Source organism: Falco punctatus (assembly GCF_963210335.1).
Source record: "Falco punctatus genome assembly, chromosome: 1".
Taxonomy (NCBI): Eukaryota; Metazoa; Chordata; class Aves; order Falconiformes; family Falconidae; genus Falco; species Falco punctatus.
In genome coordinates this window covers 85,143,254-85,165,702 of record NC_137580.1, presented here as the reverse complement: position 1 = coordinate 85,165,702, position 22,449 = coordinate 85,143,254, and the positions used below count along the sequence as shown (strand labels likewise).

The window sequence follows — 22,449 nt, the reverse complement described above, 5'->3', positions numbered from 1 at the left end:
GTTTAGAACAGAAAGTTGGTGTCCTTAATGTAATGATGGACAATCCTAATGCACCATTATTTTCCTTATGCATCGGGCCGATACTGTATGCCAGTTGGGTGATCCTGAACACTCGGTAACTTATTTTGTAGTACCTTAGTATTAAAAATGTATCAGGAAATTTGCCTTTTCCAGGAGCCAAGTGTATTTCAATGCCTTTTGAACCAAGTGCATTACCTAGTCAGCAAACAGCATGGCAGACTAAAAACAAACCTGTTCTGAGTTCAAAGCAGAGTATCTACATTTCACCTAGGGTATGTGAGTCAGCATGAAACCTGAGTTTTCTTGATGTTCATCTAAGTACTGCTGTAAAACACTGATACATTCATATTGGTCTCCATAGTACTGTAGTAGCACATATAAATCACCTACTAGAGGAAACTCTTTTTTTTAATTAATGGGCAAGCATATGAAACAAACTGTAAGATTAAACTGTATCTCTGTCCCACTTGCATCCCTCTGACTCTAGCCTAGCTTTGTAAATGGCTTATACCTTACAGGCAAGGGCTCTTACAAGCCAGCAAGGAGCCTCCTCACTAGATAGCCAGGTTCTTACAAAACATCCTTCATTTGGGAAAGTCAAGCAGTCTAAAAGATCAGTGAAAGCTTGCAGGGTGGGTTAGGCAGCATCCTGGCTGGAGGTACTGGCAGAAGGGATGCCCCAAGGGCGACTGCTGATGGGATCCCACCTCCAGACTTCTCCAGCTGGAGGGAGTGGGGATAAGCTCAGCTGTCCTGCTGAGGCTGCATGCAGCTCTGTGCATGCCTCCTTTGGGGAAGTATCTTTAATTCCAGAAGCATCTGTGCTTGAGGCTTAAAAGTCTTTTCCTCTTAATGCTGGAAATTTACAGTAAAAATGAAGTCTTGTGAACCTATTCCGCAGCCAGCTCCAGCTTCCTGGGAGTGCGCAGGCACAGAATTCAATCTGCCTGAACCAAATGAGACAGCAGGAGCCCTGAGAGCAGGGAAAGCCATTTAAAGCTCTTCTGCTTATATCTTTCACTGCTGAACTTGCTGTGGGGGTAGATGTTAATTTAATGAGTATTCATTAAATTATTTTACAGTAGCTCAGATAGGTCCCAGCAGGTTCCTTGAACATGACACAGGATTTTGTTTTGTATTGTTTGGGCTTAATTAATTTTTCTGAGGGAGCGTTATAGTCCTAAAAGAAGAGAGTATAAAAACAATATTGGACAAAACTTTCCGGAGAGAACTTATGCTTATCCCTACCTATGCTCCTGGTATTTTTAGGACAATATTTAAAATGTATTTTAGCTTTCAACATTCCCCCCCCCCCCAACTTTCTAACTAAATTGTTTTTGAAATGTTAAAACCAAAGAAAAATAGTTTTAAGCAAAAGCAGTATGTATGGCATAAATGAATTTGAAGTTAATCAAGATTTGTTTGGAGGTTTTGCCTGTAAAAAGCCACATTTCTCTTGGACTCCATCTGGAACAGTTTTTCACCATTTTTCAGATTTCCTACAGATGCAGAAGACACTACTGTCAGTGTGAGCTGGGAGGGATTAATTCCACCCAAGATGTACAGTTATAAGTGAAGTGTGACACCTCTAGCAGCAGCAATTAAAAACAAAAAATAAACTATTCCTCTGGAATTGAAGCCCAGTAGAAAGGGGTGGGGAAATGTAGGAGATTTGAAACAAAGAAACTACACGAGAGTGGTCACAGATCATGTTTTTCAAGGCAGTTCCTAAAGACAAATAACTAACATTATCAGAGAAGCCATCTTGTGTTAGCAGTAATTGAGGACTAATTAGCAGCAAGGATAACTGCTTGCACCTCATTCAAGTCCCTTAGTGATCCAGTCTTGGTAAATATGGATAATAAGCAGTAAAATATTTACCATTTTCAGGGTTTGGAAGGCTGTCAGTGGACTTCAAAGGGAGGTCCCTCTCCAAGATGCAGCTGTGTGCTCCAGCACACCCAGCAGCGTAATGCTCCAGCACCCCTCCCCAGACACTCGTCTCACTCATGCCAGGAGAAATAACAGGTGTAACATGAATTCTGCTAAAATGAACAAGCCCTCTAAAAAGCCGTAAGGTCCCTTTCTTGGATGGTGTGGCTGAATTCACCTCCTCAGCTATTGGGTGTGTGTTACTCTCCAGGCTCCAAAGCATCCTCTGTTACAGGAGTAGAGCAAAATATGCTCAGGTCCTCCAGTGCTTTTTTTGGTCCTGCTGTATCATCCAATGCCGTATCATTGAATGAGAAAGCTCAGATCAGGCACAGAGTGAATGAGCAGGATGTGCAACAGCTAATTTTGTTTTTAAAAAAGATATTTTTTCCCCCCTTATTTGGACTAACAGCTTATCAGTGTGTGTCAGGCCTGAAGAAATGGAACACTGTGTTACATGGGTTTACATATAAATTAGCTCACATTTTCTCAGAGACAGAACGGACATTTTCCAATAGTTTAGCAGAATTTTCTAGTGATTGAGGTTTTGAAGGCCAGTGCAGCCTCTGCAATAAGAATACTTGCTGATGTTAGAATTCTGTTTTTATTGGAGATGAGGTGTGGTCTAAAGGCCTATTAGCTGAACTGATGTGCAGCTGGCAGGTCAAATCAAAGGCAAAATTATTTAAACTAACTCAACACTCCATGGTACATTTATTTTAGGGGAATACAGAAACAATTTCAGTTCCTTCTGATAAATAGCGTGTCAGGTTTGCAAATTATATTTTAAAGGAAATTTTGGGTTAGTATTTCCAAGCTTCCAAAGCAGTCAAGGTGAATCCACCTGAGGTAGACTTCATCTAATAAACCGTGGGGAGGAAAGTTTTAAATCATGTGTCTATAGTGATGAATTTTGAATGAACTGAGGTTTCTGATGGACAGAGCCATTGAAGATATTTACTCAAAAGCAATTCAGTAAGTAAGGACTGCGATGAACTTACTCTGTGGATGTGGACATATTCTATATTTTGAATCATTTCTAAAGTGCCTAATCCTGTGATATAAAATATGGTAACGACAGAGTGTAAACTGCCTGCAAGGGCCATTGCTCAGCGCTTTGACCTTACTGTGGATATGAGCAGCTTATTTTACTGTGATTGATGCCAAAGGTGTCCAAGAGTTACAGTACAAATGTAGCTGGGCAGACAGAGAGCTGTGGTGAGAGAGGGGAAACTGAGAACTTGGTGGGGATATTTGCGAATCCCAGGCTGAGGCGCATAATTGCTCAGTGTTTCTTGTGTGGAAGAACAAGGCTGTTTCCAGAGAGAGGCAAGAAGACCTCCAGAAATGAGCGCAAGAATGTTTTTTATCACAGGTCTTACATGCTCAAAATACGAACTTCAGGTGGGTAGCTTACTTTCCTAAGAGCATGTGCAGTACTTGCCATAAAGCCTGTGTTTCTGCACAATTTAATGACACTGTAAAAATGTGGTTTACGGCTAACTTTCTTGGCTCTGTGTTACTCCCCAAAACAATGCCTGCAGGAAACTGTGGGGCTTTTTTTTTTTTTTTTAAACCAGACAATGACTGCTCTTGATTTTGTGGTTGAAAATCTCCTGATGCCTTATTGTTTGTTTGTTAACTGAAACCTCAGTGCTTTTGCCAGTTACAGGAAGGAAGGTGTTTCATTTCTTGGTTTATCAAGCAATTTTATCCACAGCTGGTTTGAGTTGCCTGCTTCCAACACTTCTGGAATGGAACTGGGATCTGCTAAAATTCAAGAAGATCTGATGCAAGCAAATTATAGTAGGAATTTAGTGCAGTGATGTTAAAATAAATGAGTAAAGCATTGGTAATGAACTCCTAACTTGTGGACACAGAATGGTTCTCAGAATTGCGGATTGTTTTCATACTTCAATACTTTCTCCATTATGAAGCAATTAACTGTTTCCTGTTGTCTTTTAAGAACAAAAGCATTTGTTTAAAATGTGACATCTTTCTCTCTTCCCAAATATCTTTTTGCATTTTCTTAGTCTTTAATGTTTTGGATGAGAGATTCACATTCTTCATAGCGTCACAGGCACATGAATAGCTGATCTGAATTTTCATGTATTCAATTTCTTAGAGCATAAGTATTGTTTAGGGTTGAGTTCTTAGTTTTTTCCAGTAAAATTAATATTAGTTTCACTCATCAGAAGCAACTGCAGAAAAATGGAAATGTCTGCATCCTCACAAGGTGGTGTAGATTTAGTAAATTATTTTATTTATCTTAAATTGTGGTGGTCTTTAATCATCATAATAAATCTAGATTAGCAGTGTAATATGCTTTATAGAGTTTGTCACATCTTCAGAGCATCTGTTATATTTTATAACTGAAAATGCTTGACTTCGCTGTCTAATTTCAACATCTTTCACTTCCACTGCCTGCTCTTTGAACTAATCAACAGCAATCAAAAGGGGAGAGGAAACACAGTATATGCAGAAGGAAACAAGGTGCTGTAATTCAATCCATCCTTGGAGAAACAAAAAATTGAGTGGTACTTACTCTGATGGAAATGAAATATGATTTATGTTTCTTAATACAACAGCAGCAACAACAAAAATCCCACAACAAAAGGGTCATGAATTTGTTTTTAAGATAGATTTGTATTGAATTGAAACACGCCTTCAGTGTTGGGGGACAGGAAAAAAACCTGATGCAACACTTCCTAACTAAATATTTGTTTGTGCTCAGCTACCGTGCTGTTATGAATATTATTAGCCAGAGTGAGAAGCAGGTAATTTTAAAAGAAAATATAAACTGTTTTCCTTAGGTCTTTCATGAAGTCCTTTCATATTCTCTGAATGTAAAGGACATTATAGATACTGAATATTTAAGACGGATGATTTTATTAAATGGAGTTTGGAGCATGAATTAGTAGAAAAAATTCTTTGTCCTGTGTATTTTAGACTGTAGGGTAGCCCTAAAATCTAAAGGTGAATTTCTGGTCCAGCTGAATTAATGGGCTATTTTGTCATTGACATAATAGGGGCAACAGTTCAACCACTGAGTCTTTCACAACCGATGTGCAAAAACTGTATCTAGATAGTGCATGCTCAAATAATTTGTAGCATTTTATCAAAATGCATCAAACAAGTATGTACAGCCCTATTTTTATTTGAACTTTGGTTTTAATGACCATACAATCCTTGAGATTGCCTGCAACAGGATTTGAAGATGCAAATTGCATACTTAGATCTAAGAGATGAAGAGGTGAAGAACCTTATGCTGTCTAAAAGGTGCAGCAGAATATTTTCCAGAATTAAATCTGGAAGTTTATGTAAAGGTTTTGTGACAATAGAAGTTTCAATTAAATAATCAAGCAAAAATTATTTATTTTATGAATGATGTTAACAATGATGACAGTTCTTATTTTGTGTAGTCATTTAAGCAGCATGTAAACAGACTTTTGAATAGCTTCTGCTGATCCTTGTACTGGAGTCATATTCCAGAATTACATAATTCCTTGGGCTTTTTTTGTTTTCAGACCCTCTTTTCATCGGGACACAAGCTAAATTGTGGAATTTAAGCACATTGATTAAAATCCATCTTTGCTGCTTTCCATCAGTTTTTCAAATGTAGCCTGTTGTTTTTTCCTTGTAAATCTGAAAAAGCTCAGACTTTGTCATTCCATTTTTTAAGTCTCTCAATGACATGTAACTTTGGTTTTAAGAAGAGACAACTTCTTCAAGAAAATTTCATAGTTATCTTGACAAGGCAGAACAGTAATCTTTGAAAGGCTATTTCAAAGGATTTGTCAAACACACTCGTAGCTGTGTGGTTTAACCGCCAGCCCATTCTGCTGTGGTTCTGGATTTGATTTGCTTTTTGGGATTTGCTTGTTCATTTTGTTGCGGGTTTGGTTTTGGGAGGGTTTTTTTGTCATGTTTTTTTGTGGATGTCATTCCCCCTGCCTCCACCCCACCCCGGTTGTACATTGCAAGAAGACTTAGACTTAATTTCAATAAGAGCTTAGACTACTATTGGGAGATTTCTATTCCAAGTTTCATTTTAATTGATTCAGAAATGAGATTTGAACTCATCTTTGCCACCTCCCAGGTTCAGTGGTTTCTGTTCTAGGTGCTTTCATTATTTGCTGCATTTTTGGGGTTTGTTGGTTGAGGTGTTTTCCTCAGAAAGAAGCAGAAGTGTGTAAATCTCAAAATTTTACAGCATGAAAAAATTTATTTTTGCCCATGACTTCTACACGATGTTCACTCTTGAAGATGAGTTAGTCCATAATATCCATTTCCCTACTGACAAACTGAAAAAGCCTTTGGTTTGAAGTGCTGTGTATATTACATGATGTGACCTTATCTTAACACTCACGTTTTACTCTTTCAATCAAAAAAAAAAACCCACCATCTGTTGGCACGAAGCTTTACTGGAAATACAGAAGTCCTACTATAAATTCAGCCTTTATTTTTTTGATTTTTGGTTGTTGGGGTTTTTTTGGGGGTGGGTAGGTTGGTGGTTTTTTTTTGTTTGTTGGTTGGTTTGGGTTTTTTTTTTTTTCTCTGCTTTTTAATGCCAGAAAGCTTTGAAAAGACACTTGGAATCTACGGGGGAGAGATAAATTAGACTCTAGCTGACATGACTCAATTTTAAACTACTGAATATTTTACAGTTAGATTAGATAATGCTAGGTTACACTAAGCATAGCATCAGACTGTTTGGGGGGGGGGTTGTTTTCAGATGCAATTTGAAAATTGAAACCAACAGCCCAAACCATTGAATATTTTAAACTCAGTTCGTGATTCGGCATCTTGCTCAAAACTGCTGTAAGACTTTCCTGCAAAGTTTGGAAAAGTTTGACCTTTCCCAGCATTTCGCACAGCTGATCTCAATTTCATGCCTTGTTGATTAGGGTTCACCTTATTCTCCAAGAGTAGCAGCAAAATAATGCAGAGACCTTCCTTGGACTGACTGCTTCCTGGCTTATGTCGACAGGGTGGAGGTGCTGTCTGTTCCTTCTGACAGTGGCTACAGGTGGTACATCCTGCAGGCCTCTCCCATATGATGTGGCAACACTTGATCGTACTGTTTCCTCTGACCTGTAACAGTCCTGCTTGGCACTTGGTCCTCGGCTGGGCATTCTGCTGTTTTCTTTCTAGTACTAGCACGCTGAGTCAGCTGGTCCAATGGAAATAATCATATTTATCATATTTCTGAGAAGATGCATTTAATTAAGTAACTGAAGATGATGTAGCTGGAAACATGTATCACTTTGATCTGTCAAATATGTGGTCACATATGTTTACGAGGCTCAAAGCAGAAGCGCAAAGCCATACATTTTGCAGTCAGACAATACAGGTTTAGTAGGCTGAGACACATCGTAGAGTATTGCTCTATGAATTCTTTTGGACAGAAAGAGGGTAAGGGCCAGACATCTGCTGATGTGGATCAGTGAACTGAGGATAATTCTATTCTATTTTTTATTTTCATTTATTCAGTTTAAAATAGAAAAATGAAAGTTTATTTTGAAAATCTTTCTTGACAATGGCGAAATCTTACAAACTGGAGAAAGATGCCTGGATCTTGCAAAGAAATGTTTCTTTGCAGCTATGTTGTGCCTTTAGGGCACTTTTGAGGTTATGCTGTGAGATAAAACTAATGGGATCTTTACTGGCGAAGCTTTGCTGTTGCTCTGATGTTGCGCAAACAGATTGTATACCACTCAGTCACATGCTAATAATTACTTCTCCACAAATGGTGATTCATTTGATCTGTCTGTTTGCTAGATACCGATCTTCCTCCTTCTTTTGAGAAGGGGGAGTATATTTTTCAACCTTAGGATTGTGGTAGATGCAGAAGAGGCTGCTGAGTTGAAGGTCAAACTGTGTGTGTGTGTGGTTTTTTTTTCATTCTCTCTGCAAAAAAAAAAGTTGTTTTAATATTGAGCTGCTGCAAGGGCCTTGTGCCCTTTGTGAGGTAACACCTTTGTAACGTGTGACATTGAAGCCATTGCTTCGTTACTGGAGCACAAAAATTGTTTAATTTATATTTGTGTCATTGCAAGTGCTCTTCAAAACAGCAACCTACCTGGAAGTATGTAAAAAACGTATTTGCTTCTAAACTGATCTCAGGTTTTTTAGTTTCATTATTATTTTAAACTCTCTTGGGTTATTACTTTCCATAGACTGAATTATTGCTGCTACCAGGAGTTGGGTCCCTGGGCTTTTTCATGCTCCTCTTACCAATAGGAGTGCAGTGAGAACAGTGTATGTCTTGTTGCAGGGTTAGAGCTGTGATTTCAGATCTGTACCCTCTTAGCCCACGTAAAATAGGTATGTGTGTTGCCTGGGAAGTCTGCACGGCTGGCTTTAATTAGTCTGGTGCAACACCCTCCATGCAGAGCTGTCTGGCCTATTGGTACTGGGATGCTGTGTCAGCATGGGCTGATTTCAGGATTTGTTGTATTTGTGGTACTGTTGTACGGCACCTGTTTGCTTTGCACAATTGATTTAGAAGGGCATGGTGCCAATATTTTTGATGCCAGGATACAGCCTCTTTCTGTTCTTAAGAGTCACGTGTGGAGAGAAGACAGGGATTCCAAGGGTTTGGTTTTGTTGCAAGCCTTGGCTGCAACATTGCTCTCATCACAGGCTCTGCTTCTCGCTGCAAGCAGATGAACCTGTATGAATGGTGGGAATGGAAAAATCCCAGTGTCTTCGGATGGGAATTTTAGTTCTAATGTTATGTTCCATCATTAGCAAATCCAAGTTACCAAAGTGTGGTAGTAGGATATAGACCTTCATTTATTCCTAGATTTCCTTTGATATAAACTTTATTTCATGAAAAAAGGTGAATGCATCAGGAAAACTACATGAGTGTCTTTGAGATTTTTCTATTTTGTGAGACAGGTAATATTAAAATATTTTTAATGGATGGTTAAACTTAATGTGATTAATAGAAGATCACTTTCATGTTCTGTGGTTAGGAAGATGATATATATGAAAAAGCGGAATAGAAACCCTGGGGAAGTAATCTTTTCTTCCCAGGTTTTTCTTTTCTTCTGCCTCCTCCTTTTTTAGTTTCTTTTTATCCCTCCCATTATTTTTTTTTAATTTTTTTTTTGGTCACTTTACTGTCATTTCTTTGCTTTTAGGGAGAGATAATTGTGAAGAGAAAGAAGTTTAAAATTAAGATATTTCAAAGTTTGCCTTCTATTTTCTAAGGAAACTCAGACTGCCTGTGTTTTTCCATTTCAAGTTCTATGCTGTGCTGTCCCCGATAAGAGACTTCAGTGGTTTCAATGTACACCAAATTATCAGCCTAAAGCAAGAAAACTGGCAAAAAAACCAACTCAAGGCTGTCTTTTAACGGACAATGTTTGTTCCTTTCTGCTGTGATTCTCCTGTGACTGTGATCAGGAATTCTAAGGATTGCGGTACCTGCTGGTAAACTGGTGCAGATACACATGTGCACAGTGGGAGAAAAAACACTGTGTTTGATCTAAGGGATCAAACATTTTGGGGAATCATCTGATCTCTTTCCTTCCTCCACATTTTTTTTTTTTATTTAAAGATGCATCCCTAATCAGGCTTGGTCACTGCTTTGTAAACAGCAAACCTGTTAGCAATACTGAAAGGTAAAGAGGTTGGCAAAGAAAGAAGAGGGAGGTTGTTTTATATTGATGTTTTAAATATTTGTTCTAGATGTGTGCCAGACCACTTGCTTCTGACTTGGAGGAAAGGGACCCCAAACAGTAAGTGGTATAGAACCAGAGAAGTATTATGCAGGTTGCAATCCTTGTTTATTACATTCCTATAGCATGTTACTTTGTTGGGAATATAAAAGCTGCTCTTTTGGGTCACAGACCTAGTCCCATGTTGTCTCCTCTCTGACAGTGGCTTATGCCAGCTACCTCCAGGTAACCCTTGGTGTATAGGAGCACTAAGACACTCAGGGAAGCACTTTTGCAATTCTGCAGGCTGAGCAGTAACTCAAATGCTTGCCCAGAGTTGCCAGAATTTGGGCTGAGATTATCATTCCTTTGCAATGCCTCCCTTGTGATTAATGAGATGTCTATGTGTTTGGTGAGGATAGGCCTGGTGGCAGGGTTCAAAAATGAACTTGTTCTTGACTTGTTCTTTGTTTTCCTGAAATTGTAGCAATAATCTCGAATTTGAACAACAGCGTATTATCTGCTCTTTCAGATTTTTTCAGAATTTCTCATGATGGAACAACTTTCAGGCCAGCTCTGCCCAATCACTGAGTGATGGAACTGAACGATCAGGAAGGTGCACCCTGATGACACAATGCAGCTTTCAGTGGTGCTGCTGTAATGTGGATTAGGCCAGGTAAGGTACTAACCACTTGAGCCACCCTTTGTGATGAGGATATACCCACTGCTTGGTTTTGCTGTTGTACTTGCTGCTTTCTTCTGCCTGACTTAGAACTGAAGTACCTGGAGCTGAGAGGTGAAACCCACTCCATCACCAGGTTTTTGCTGTAACAGTTTGCCTAAATATTCTTTCATAATAATGTTAAATTCTTACATTTAAAACCACTTGAAGAAAACTTGGCCAGCCATCCTCCTTAAATGAAGTGTTCCAAAAACTTGCTGAGAAGGTCAGCAATTATACTTTTTCTTCTGTAACCTAGTTCTGCTAAGATTTATTATTATAGACCTACCAGTTGCCTTTACTAAAATCCTGCTGACAAGCTTGCAAGAGGGATGTGCAGGCTCTGGACAGCCCGGAACTGAGCAAGCCCTGGCTCTCAGGGAAGGGATTCTGGTTTCCCTAGAACTTTAACATCAGACCTGAAGGTGCTCAGGAGGCTTCCAGTACTGTTCTTGCAATGCACATGGCTGCGTTGTGTGCAGAAGTGACTGCTTTGTCCTCATTGCCAGGTGAATTGGAAAACAGTGGAATTGGAAATGTTTGTTATTTTTGAGGGTACTAAGCAAGACAGAACTATGCTGAGAACTATGCTGACTTGAGTTTCCTTGTGCTTCCCAGTCTGCTTGTGGCCTGTGTCTATGGGTGTCTTGATGTGCTGGAAAGTCTTTGCTGGTGTGGCTATTCTTAAAAAGTAGTACAAGTTTATAAGTTTATACAAGTTTATAAGCCAAAGTGCCTCATTGCTACAAACAGCTTCTCTAATAAGAAGTTTAAAATACATTGGTAAACTTCTCAGTAGACATGAAGGTAAACACAGTTTCTCCAGGAAAATAGAGGGCACCAGTAGAGGCTTCTTTGCTGGTGTAACTGTATCTATACTAAGGCTTTTGCTGGTGTAAATTTGCTGTACAAAATCCAGAGAATGTTGGTGGCAGGGTGTGCGCTGTGAGGTGGGAGCAGAGGAGATGGTGACTGCTGCTGTGTCACTGTATTTGGCTCTGTGGTGATGAGAGTGGAGAAAAGAGATTGCTGCTGTTGAACCTGCCCCTCTGACCCCTGGTCTCTGTGGGATGCAGGGAGTGTTTCAGTCTGTATTTATGTAGAATCTAGCGTAAAGATACTTGACAGAGGTGCATTGGTGCTGCATTTGTACAAATGTGGTACAGATACAGAGCTTTTCTGCGTGGCCTGCCAAAAAGCACACTCAAATCCTCAGCAGCGTGGCATGCCTGTCCCATAAATGGAGAATAAATATTTCACCTTAGGGGTCTAGCTGCCCTATAGAAAAGAAGAGGGCTCTGTAAATGTGGGGCCAGCCTTCCTTTCCATGAAGTCAAGCAGCATGTCTACCTTTCTGGCCTTTTAAGATATCTGAATTTTTTTGCCTTCCTAAAGCTGTTACCAAAGCTATTAAAGCATTTCTGTTGTACTTCCTTTAGAGATCCAGCAAAATCAAGCCAGAGATTTTTTTGAAGTCCTTCAAAGACAGCTTCTGTCTTATCAGCCTGTCAAGGTGCTCAGAACAGGTTTCACTATGTGTATATAGCACTGTAATTCTTTCTAGCATCGATGTGTAGTTGGAAAGGGAAAACTGTAATTTCTTTAGTCAGTACATAACAGCTTCACAAATTCTACATGGGATGATTTATCACTGCCTAAAAAGCAGTGGTTTTTCAACCCTTAACTCTATGAGTTTACTGCATAAATACACCAGATTGTCACTGATCTGTTCAAGTTGCTGTGAAGAAGTTAGATATGGAATTTCCTCTTCTTTGTTGTGAGCATCGAAAGTTGGCTTTCTGACTGCACAGCAGAAACATCCTATTTGCTACTTACATGAGCATACTTTTGTGACTAAATTACTTAAGTCAGCAACTAATTTCACTGCTACCTCAGACCTACTATAAATGAACAGGTATATTCATCAATCACCTCCCTTCTTCTTCGAGTCCTGACCTAATCAATATGTGCAAGAGCTATTTAAACACTTTCCTATTAAAAAAAAAAAAAGAGCGAGAGAGAGAGGGGAAAAATGGTGGCTAGACAAAACAGCAGAATAAAAAGGAGAGAGGAATTTAGGGACAGACATTGATGTTATTCTGCATTAGGACTTGGTAAATGACTAAACAGGAAGGATTATGTAATGGTACTCTTCTACCCCAGGCCTGAAATTAACAGGGCATGGTAATTGCAACATTGTGGTTGCATATAGATACATCTGACAGATTTGAAGCTCGAGTAATTTGAAATTGCCTAAGTGTATAGGGATCTTTGATGAACAGGGTGATTGCTAAATGTAGGTCATAAAAGGCAAAGGAAGCACCATGGACCATGTTCTGTGAATGGCTGTCAAATGCTCAGATGGCAAGTGTCTTGCTCAAGAATCTTAGGTACTGGGAAAAGGGCCAGAAAGCGATTAAATAAGGTTTCTGGAATAGCTGTGGTGTGCTGGATCTTTTAGACCATGCCATCTCTCAAGGAATACGACTTCTGTTAATGGAAGTGCAGCACTGCAGACAGTTGCAAGGATCTCTTTTTCTATTTCTGTATTGGTCACAGCTGAACTCTACTGAAGGTTACCAGTACAACCTACAGGGTAAAAAGAGTGAGACTTTGAGAATTTTAAAGTACAGGTGCTGAAGGAGTTATTATGCAGTGATGCCTAAGCCAAGAGGAATGAGAAAACCTTGTTCTGATGTGCTTAAATATAACTTCTTTCCAGTTGGCTGAATGACTCTGGGCTTATGTGGCTTCATTGCAGAGACAAAGGTGGGGTTGTGTGTTATTGAGACTTTATATCCCATCAGCCTTTGTGTTTTGGTCTGCAATACCAGATTAGTAGTACAGAGCTGGACCTATCTTATGAGTGCTTTAGAGAGGGCTTAATTTTATCTCTTCCTTTGCAACAATTATATTTTTACCAATGCTTCAGCTAGGGCACCTGGTGCCACAGAAACACAAATAAAGAGCACTGTGTAGTATTCTGGGTCTGTTCAGTAGACCAATGAGAGAGAGAGGCGGTGCAAAAATTCCCATTGAAACAGCTATGCTGTTCCACAGGATGGTTTTGCCCAGAGCTTTACACCTTCCCACAAGTTACCAGCATTCTGCAGCACATTCTTGAGGTACCTTGTATTAATAACATGTATTTATGATGATAGCTTTTTATTTCTCATCTGAGCAATGACTGTTTCCACAGCAGTTAATGCATCAGGACTCTCTGCCAGTGTGAGGTGGGGTTCACATTCTGTCCTCACAAGGAGAGATTTAACACAAACCTGTTGCTAAGAGCTCAGAAATAGCCTCAGTTTGCAAGAGTATCACGGAAATGGCTACACGTAAAAGAAGGATGCAAGGCATTATGTAACTAATGATAGCTGATATTGTGTAAATCTATGCTACCCAATTAAAACTCAAAAGCCCCATAGGGCTTTCCACATCACTGGAAGTTGCCATTGTCCTTTTCATTCTGTATTTTACAGCATTGAGGACTTTTTTGTTTTATTGATTTATTTTCTACTCTCAGCTTTTATTCTCAGGCTGCATAAGAATGAAGTGGTCAATACAGGCTTGCAAACCAGAAATGCTAGTTATTAGAAATGTAATTATAATTTGGTTTAGAAAATTAATTAGAAACATAAATTAGTGCATTTATATCATGATTCATTTAAAATAAATGGTTAGTTAAATATAAGCTCTGTTTTCAAGCTCAGTGTTGTAAGACTGAGATGGAAGTTCCTGCATGAATGAGATCCTTTTCTCTCTCTCTTTGTGTTTAAAACTCCCTACCTACATGTTTAACAAAATGAAGGCTTAACAACTTCTTTTCTGTCTTTAACTGTACCAGTTAAGTCACATTAGTTTGTTCTCTACCTGTAAAGCTGCATGTACATGCTTAATCGCATAGTTGTTAAATCCAATATTACTTGCAGCGTGTGCTTTTATAATCAGATATTTTTCTCTTTTAAAGCAAAAAGATGCTTGACTATTCAGAAAGTAGAGATATCTCTCCTGGACTTTGTTTAGTGCAGCTGCTTCATGTTAAAGACACTTGAGATTTGCAGATCAGCTTCCCTGTGGAGGGAACGACAGAGAATCAGTATATTAAATGCATCTTTCTATTTACATACCTATGCCAGTGCTGGAATAGAGGCCATGACAAAGCAAGTACTCTGATAATTCAGCCTACCAGAAATGGCACCCTGAAAGCTAACGGCACCTTGCTGGGAAGCTTCCCTAGCCTAAAAACTCTTCACAGATTTAGAGAGGGTAGGAAAAAATCCCCAGAAAACAAACTGTGCTAACCACCATTGATTTTCTCCAAGAGTGACTGCTGAACAAAACTTAAAATTAACAGCCCTCTTCAAAGACCAAAGCCTAACTCATGTGCTAGGAAAACAGTTTGATTTGAAATGTGTAATAATAAAACAATTTGTTGACTTCTGTCTTGACACTACATTAATATTAGAAAAACTTGCTCAGCTTACAGCTAGTAAGAATTGCAGCTTTTTTGTTTGTCAGGAAAATAATTGCTTGCAACAGTGTTTGGCCTGATACTCTTGGATTTTATGGCTGCGTCTACACTACTGTTTTAGGTTGGATCAGGAGCATACTTTTGAAGCAAATCTCCCAATCATTCCCACATACTGTACTTGTGCTTTAACTCCAGCTGGCAACTAAGTACCACACAGCCCCTTGCTTACTGCTGCCCCACCCCCAAGACACTGAGGGGAGATCTGGGAAAAAGGTAAAACATGTGGGTTGAGATAAGGACAATTTAATAATTAAAATAAATATAATAGCAATAATAAGTAATAATGATAATAATAATTGTAATTAGGAGATGGAGGAATAAAACACAAAAGGGAAAAAAAAAATAAGATACACAGTACAGTTGCTCACCACCCACTGACTGATGCCCAGACAGTCCCCAAGCAGCGATCAGCCAGCCCTGGTCACCCCCTTCCAGTTTATATACTCAGCGTGGCACTCTATGGTATGGTATATCCCTCTGGCTAGTTCGGATCAGCTGTGTCCCCTCCCAGTTTCTTGTGCCCCTCCAGCTTTCCCTCTGGTGGGGCCTGAGAAGCTGAAAAGGCCTTGACACTAGTATAAACATTGCTTAGCAACAACTAAAAAAAAAATCCATGTGTTAGCAACATCATTCTCATACTAAATCCAAAACACTGGACTTTGCCACAAGAAAATTAACTCTATCCCAGCCGAAGCCAGAACAGTACTTTAATTCACACAGAACTGAAAGGGAAGAAATGCTCCATCTGCTGAAGAGTGTTCAGTCTGTAGGGGTTGGTCCAGTCACTAATCTGAAGGCATTGGTGCTGAAGTATAGACAGTAAAGCCCAAGCAGCCTTCAGTGGTTCAGATGCACCTCTGTTCCACGACCTTAGAAACATGGCTTGTCCACCAAAAGGCTGCTTCTCCTGACGATAAAAGACAACTAGGTTCTTAGGGGTGGTGTAGAGGATCCCCTTCATCTACTACTAATTCCTTTATGTTTGTATATGTAGTAAACTGGCCCTGAGTGATGAGATCTAGGTTAGGAAGAGGCCTCTCTTAGCAATAGTTACCCTTTGTACTATATCTCAATCCCTTTTGTTTCCTTCCTTTGAAAATGTCTGGGACTGCTTTTTTTCTTCTATTTGCGTATACTTCTAATACCTGCTAAAATCAATGCCTCTAAGGAAGGGTTCATTTTCTTCAATGCAGTAAGGTACAGCTCTGCCATCCAAAACCCTGGTTGGCAAAACAAAACCAAAGCTGAAATATTCCCTCCTAGTGCTCCTCTAAATCCCTGTTGATCTGTAGGGAACAGAAGAAGGGAATTGCTTCCTTAAAAGACAGGAACATTCAGATGAAGAAATTTTAAAGCTGCACGTTTGTTTCAAATGGATCCTATTTAGCTTGACAGTAAAAGAGCCACAGGGCTGAATTTTATTACACATTTGTGCAACAGGCATTAAATGTTTCATGTTAAGAATGTATTCAATTGTTTTAAAAAAAGAAACACACAGCCACATTCAGAAAGAACAGGTACAGAAAATGAGTAGCATTCCTCTGAGATTTTTGTGCATTTAAAACCTGAAGATTGAAAAAAGAAAGTGCTGAAGATAACAGAGGATTTAATCTCCTCTCTGTCCTAGCTGCCTCTGTGTGTTTCTTTTTTTTTGGCTTGGTGGGGCTTTTGTGTTTGTTTTTCTTTGTTTGTTGGCGTTTTTTAGTGGTTTTGCCAATTCAGAAAAGCACTTGCCTTACTACAAAGGCATCAATAATCCCATCGTTACTTCAGCTTTTGGTCATGGACTTACTGGACCAAGGCCTTAATGAAAAGTCAGGCCTAAAGTAATGGTCTCAGAGTGGTGTGAAAATCAACTTTGTCCATTGGTCCTTAAAGGTGGGAGGATCTAGTTCTCTTTGTAGCCTCTTTGAATTGAGTATCCTCATGCATTCTTGCTCAGTAAAGGTGAGCACACTGCCTGTCAACCTCCATAGGGCTGTTTGCAGAGAGAGGAGCTATTAGGCACAAGTGAAATGATGGAAATGGACCTAACTGAGCAGAGATGTGAAAAAAATGTGCAGTGTTACAACTCCTTGACTTCAGTTTAAATTAAAGGAATCTTTTCACTGCAGGTGAGCGTAGCATTCATGTACTCTTAACTTTGGAAGGAAAAATATTTCTATTGAATGCAGGTGTGGGGCAGTTTTCTTGCTGTACTCTTTACTGCAGTAATGTCAGCACTGTGGTAGGGTCCTCTTGTTTTTGCTAGTAATTGATACATGTTTTCAGGGTTGGATTATTCAGAGGTTTTTGCTTCATATCCTCTTGAAATAGCAAAGAAATGCTTTCTTCAGCACTGAAGTGATATGAGTGTGTTCTGACCTGGGGAGTCATAGTAAGGCAGATACACAGATTGCTAATTGCACTGCTTATAATCATCTCTATTTCATAGGCAACTTACACCCTACATTTTTCTGTTTCCATCTGGCATTATGCACACATTCTTTTATTTCTGCTTCTGCCTTTTAGCCATGCAGTATTAACTATATTACAGATTCCAGGGTGGAAAAATGCACATCCCCCCCCCCCTTCCAACCCCCTCCCCCCATGTTTCCAAGGATGGCAAAGGGTAAAAGAGTGGCATCAATCATGCTATAATTAGATTTTGTTGTTGAGACTTTGGATGACTAGGCTAACAAACTGCCGTTTTCTTGTCATCAACAAGCTCTGTACTGATTAGTATCCACTCTTATCAATAAAAGTTTCCTTTTCCAGCATGTTAGAGGAGTAATCTGGGAAAAAAAGATACTGTCTTGTGTGCTTTACATTGGTGTGATCTAACCTTCCTGGACTTACCTCTGATATCAGAATGGCTCCTTTGGTGCCAAAGATAGTGGAACTGGAGCAACCAGAGAGGGTATTGCAATCCCCTAGGGTGATGTACACATCTGAGAGCATTGAAAAGGGCCCTGTGTGTTCAGTGGAAAAAGTAAATTGTAAGTTCATCTGTTTAATTACATAACATATCCCAAAGCAGCATTACTACTGGGGTTGACTGCATAAAGCAAAGACCTGTGGTTTCACAAGGTCCAGAAAGAAGTGGTGGCTCCTCCAGCTCCAGTAGACTTTAGCTGTAGCTACATGCCTTTCTGAAATACAAACTTTGGGCAAATACAAGTTCTTAGTGCAGCATGGGAGCAGTTCAGTAAAACAGAAGATCCTTGCCTGGGCAGAGCAGATGTTTTAATCTGGTCTAAACCCTAGATATTATTAACACCAAAAGAGAAGAAAATACCTTCCAGGCCTCTAGATACAGTTTCCTTTGAATATCTTTCCTGAAGCACCAGCAGTGCCACATCTGAAGGATGATTTGTAATCGCAGATTCTGAATCACCCAGGATGCTTTCTGCAAGTGGGAAGCCAATGTGTCTCATGCTTGAGCACTGGAGGTTTCTCAGAGCAATGCTGTTTTGACAGCAGCAGTGTGGCTTTTGTGTTATCCTTTGGTTTATCAGAGGACTTATATCTTAGGTTTGGTATTAAGACTTCATTTCACTATCTGGGAAGCCTTGTCAGGTTATGACCATTTGCTCATATGAATGGCTTAAGGCCATTGACAAATACTCTTATCTAGACAGGCTTATTTTCAGAGGCCTTGCACATGTCTGTCAAAGATGTGGAACTTGGCACAGACTGTAACCAGGTATAGAGGAGTCTAAATATATTACTCCATTCTTGATACCTTTATCCAGGGTAACGATTTGCCAAAATAAAGATCTATATGAGCTTGAAAGCTATCATAGATTTAAGGTAGTGCTGTGAAATACCTGAATAGTGTTCTTTTGCCTGATGTCCCCTCGTGATCATTTTATATTTTCTCTTGTTTCTCGTACAATAACAAACACAGACTTCCATTCATGTTGTGGGAGCCACAGTGTCGTTTAGTAGCATGGTCACTGTCCTGGAAAGGTTAGTTCTGATAAATGAGATAAAGTAAGGGTGAAGTGAGAGTTACCTATGTATCACTGAGGAAGCATGATGCAGGGAGAAGGCGAGCTCACATAATTATCACATGCTGAAGCTGCTAATTGACTTGTGACATCCAGGATTTTGATTTAGATCTTCTGTACAAGACGCTCCTTTTCTATGAGAGCACTCTTTTGAGTCATCCTTGCTGGCTTTTTAGTGACAATGGGCACACTAAGTCTAGAAATAGCGTGAGAAATATGCTTTTCACAGTTGTGCTTTGTGGCTGGACCTGCTTATAGAATAAAAGCCATAGAAATGATTGTACCATCTTTCTGAATCTAGTGGGTAGCTAAACATCAAGTTTTAAAGCACCCTGTAGGAATTTGTCTGCTGCCCTCCCCCCCCCTGCCCCAGCACCTTGACCCTCAATCAGTTATAGTAATTGCTTCATGTCTCAATTATGTTTCTCCAATTCATTGTTCATGAAAACCTGTCCCTGAACTTTTACATAAGCACATCCAGGACCAATCTAAAACTTGAAAGCTTTATTTATCTGAATGGCCAGAACGTTTCAGCAGGCTGTTTTCATGTACCTGTCCAATACTGATGCAGAGCAAAACTGAAGAAATATACCAAGGTATCAAGTAAACACGAAGAACTGTTGGATGTGCACAGATGGCCTTAGCAGAGAGTAGGCACTTCAGGCTTCTTAATGTAAAATAAAGGAACAGGCTGGTTAGTGTGTGATTCATCTGTTCAGCTACAGTTGTCTTTTACATGCAGTTCTTATGCTTCTTTATATTATGTGATACTTAAGAATAAGCATCTATTACCTATTCATCCTCTTAGTTATTGCAGAATGATAAGCAAATCTGGACTTCTTCCCTCTTGTATTACCAAGTTCATTTTGTCGTGGCATTCAGTAGACCTTGAAGGAGAGTGCTGAGTGACTTGGTCATACTAGAGCAGTAACAAATCAGATGGCATCTCCATATGTGATAGACCAGGAAGTTTTGAAGCTGTGCATCTGCTTTTAAGAATCAAGTTTAAAAATTAATTGACAGTCATGTCAGATGGGCAGCACAGATCTACTCAAGCAGGTGATAAAGCAGTTACGATGCAGAAGACTCCTTTGAATTTCCCAGTATACAGTTTGTGTGCGGTCAGCTGAATCTGAGTGTGAACTGGAATATGCAAAGTGGTACTGTCTGGCCAGGCTGCTGTTCCCTGAGATATGCCCTAGAATTAGTCAGAAAATTTTTTAGCTCTTGCTTGGAATGTACCTCTTCAGGAATTAAATGACCATTTGTACCTCTTCAGGTATTGTGATAATCCCTTGATTTTACAAACTTTACTGTCGTGGTTTAACCCCGGCTGGTAATTAAGTACCACGCAGCTGCTCACTTATTCCCCCCTCACCCAGAGGGATGGGGAGGACAGTTGGAAAGGAATGTAAAACTCAAGGGTTGAGATAAGAACAATTTAATAATTGAAATAGAGTAAGAGTGAAAGAACAATAATAACAATTACGACGACAACAGTTATGATGAAAGGGAGAAGGAAAAGAGTAAAATCCAGAGGGAAGGAAGAAAGGAACACATGGTTCACAGTGCAACTGCTCACCACCTGCTGACCGATGCCCGTCCCATCCCTGAGCATCGACCCACCTGCCCTGGGCAACCCCCAGGTATATATACCGGGCATGATGCCCCATGGTATGGGATATCTCTTTGGCTGGTTCGGGTCAGCTGCCCTGGCTGTGTCCCCCCCCCCCCCCGCCCCCAATTCCTTGTGCCCCTCCAGCCTTTTTGCTAACAAGGTGTGAGGAACTGAAAAGTCTCATATCAAAGCCAAAACACAGCATTGCACTAGCTCCTAGGAAGATAATTGAGTCCATTCCAGCTGAAACCAGGACATTTACAAATAAAACCACTGGGACTGTCAGAATTTTATATACTATGTTATTAATAGGACTTTGTAGCATGTCCTGCTCTAGAAACAGTACTGCAGTTCTGAAGACCTCCAGAAGCCAGCAAAGGCTGTCCTGCTGTAGCAGTTGTGGCAGTTCTGCTGCTATGCAGAAAACATGGAGAGTGTAAAAATAATTACTAGTTTCTGCTGTCTGCAAGGATGGATTTGCTTAATTTGGTGCAATGTCTCACTCTCCCACTGCTCTCTCAGATAGCTGCTAAAGATCTATCTTTTGCTCCCCCAAAGCCCAGGATGGAAAATATTTGAATAGGGCTTTTATTTCTGCTGAAGGCCTACACATCTTTGTCCAAAATAAAAAATGTGCAATAGAAGATGAGACACAGGAACGTGTATGTTGGTTTGAACTGTTTTCAAGTATTCCTGAAAAACCCATGCAAGGTAGATTTTCCAAATAAAATATGACATACCATGATAACTTCTTAAGCACTGGAGCAAGCAGAAGAATACAATGAGGCTGAGAAGAGAATAATTAGTTTGCTGATCCTTTGCAGTGCAGAGACACACACAGCACTCCTGGGCCAGTAGAGCGTTGGGCAAAGTTCAGCTCGGGTATGGAACGAAAAGCTTCTTCCATTCAAAGCCCTTGCAGTCCAGCTGTCTGAGTCAGTAAGCTGGCAATGGATTTGTCCTTGGTTGTATGTGGAAGCTACAACTAACATAAAGTTCAGATTCTTAAATTCTAGAAATAAAATTCAGAGATTTAGAAGTTTTCCAGATGTTTTATTGCATCTCCCTCCATGGCACCAAGGGGTTAGTTTGCTTTATACCTTCTTAGTTGCCATTTGTTACAGACAGATTCAACATCTTTGTATCTTAAGTATAGGCTTAATTAGAAGGAAAGATCAATGCTTAGGATAATAAAAGCACACATAATTAGAATAATAAAATTCCAGACATAATGAAAGCAATTAAACTGATTTTCTGGGTGACATGAGGATATGGAATAATCTTTGGTAGACCTGGCATTTTGACTGTAGCAGAATTGGCTCTGACTTCAGAATCTGGAATTGAATAAGAACAAAAAAATACAATACTAAAAATGGCAGGAACTGGGCATTTCCCTTCTTAATTCTTCTGGACTGTAAATATCTGTTCACCTGAAAAAATACTTAATTCATTGTCTTCAGGATCAGATGGAGATCATCTGCTTTCCCTTTTTGTAATGAAGGCAGTAGTATCTCACCCACAACCCTTGTCTGAAGGTCCATAATTTCTGGTGAGAGATCTACCTGCTAACACAAGTTAAATTTCAAAAGGCAACAGAGATCTTCTGAGTTCTGCTTAGCAGGGACCAGATACAGAATAAGTTTAATTTCTGAAGTGATCTGCAAGAAAATGGAAATGTGTCCTTTTATTTTTAATGCAAAAATTTCTTCTGTTTTATAAAACAGAATGGTTGGGCTCATCTCCTGCTTCACTTTTCTCCTGTTAATTCTGTGTTGTGATGATAAACTCTAGGCACTGTCCTACCAGGGCTTCTTCAGCCCCTTTCCCATTGAACCAGAGCACCATTCTGATGTGAATTGGTGAGACCTTATAGTGAGGTTAGTGTAGTTTCCATCATAAGGGCTTGGTGGCCCAGTTGCGCTTGTTTTCTTCCCATCATTTCAGGCTTTTGGTTCTTACAGTTC

The 22,449-nt window shown here is 39.7% G+C and overlaps 1 protein-coding gene across 3 annotated transcripts in view; it reads left to right on the top strand.

Annotated features, from left to right (window-relative positions):
• GALNT9 (polypeptide N-acetylgalactosaminyltransferase 9) overlaps positions 1 to 22,449 on the top strand; it is a 313,510-nt gene that overhangs the window by 45,389 nt on the left and 245,672 nt on the right. For 2 of the 3 annotated variants that reach the window (XM_080373516.1, XM_080373515.1), the window contains exon 2: positions 10,153 to 10,296. The exons of the other annotated variant lie outside the window; for it this stretch is intronic. The gene's annotated coding sequence lies outside the window, so the exon portion shown is untranslated. The remainder of the gene's footprint in view (positions 1 to 10,152; positions 10,297 to 22,449) is intronic. 3 annotated transcript variants of the gene reach the window in all.